The following is a 1,211-nucleotide window of genomic DNA, read 5'->3' as shown; positions in this document are numbered from 1 at the left end:
GCTTAAAACTCAACATTCAAAAAATGAAGATGATGGCATTCGGTCCTATCACTTCATGGCAAATAGATGGGGAAACAATGGAAACACTGACAGACTTTATTTTCTTAGGATGTGGATGGTGACTGCAGGCATGAAATTAAAAGATGCCTGCTCCGGAAGAAAAGCCATGATGAAGCTAGACAGTGTATTAAGAAGCAGAGACATTACTTTGCCTACAAAGTTAAAGCTATGGTTTTTCCAGTAGTCATGTATGAATGAGAGAGAGATGAGTGAGAGTTGGACCATAAAGAAAGGTGAGTGCCAAAGAATTGATGCTTTTCAAACCGTGGTGTTGAAGAAGACTCTTGAGAGTCCCTGGGACTGCAGGAGATCAAACCAGTCAATCCTAAAGGAAATCAACCCTGAATATTCATTGGAAGGACTGAAGCTGAAGCTGAAGCTCCAATACTTTGGCCATTTGATGTGAAGAGCCAACTCACTGGAAAAGACCCTGATGCTGGGAAAGACTGAAGAAAGGAGGAAAAGGGGACAACAGAGGACAAAATGGTTGGATGGCATCACTGATTCAATGGACATGAGTTTGAGCAAGCTCCGGGAGCTGGTGAAGGACAGGGAAACCTGGCATGCTGCAGCCCATAGGGTCTCAAAGAGTCGGACACGACTGATTGACTGAACAACAACACCACCTTCTTGCACTAAGCTCTTAGATACTGCAAATTACCTAAAGTAATGAAAACATTTTATTCTGAAAACATTTTTATCTAAACTGATGGAATGAGTACCTCCTGTGTCAGATCTTGGTACAGATAGGTGGGATAGAAATGTGAGTAAAAGCTTTAAATGGTATAAACCAGAGCATATCTTCTTTACATATCTACTTTGCATCACTGATGGCTCAGATGGTAAAGAATCTGCCCGCAACGCAGGAGACCCAGGGTCAACTCCTGAATCAGGACGATCCCCTAGAGAAAGGAATGGCAGCCCCCTCCAGTATTCTGGCCTGGGAAATCCCATGAACAGAGGAGCCTAGCATGCTACAGTCCAAGGAGTTGCAAAGAGTCAGACACGACTGAGCAACTAACACTTTCACTTTCATTTTTGCAACAGCGAGACAAATAACTAGAGTTCTATCTCTGAACTTTTCTTTAACTTGTATCTTGACTTGAAAAGAGGTGGAAGATGTATTTTGTACCATTTTGCTACAAAGCAGA

This window comes from Cervus elaphus, chromosome 12 (genome assembly GCF_910594005.1).
Source record: "Cervus elaphus chromosome 12, mCerEla1.1, whole genome shotgun sequence".
Lineage (NCBI taxonomy): Eukaryota > Metazoa > Chordata > Mammalia > Artiodactyla > Cervidae > Cervus > Cervus elaphus.
This window is presented reverse-complemented; position numbering follows the sequence as displayed.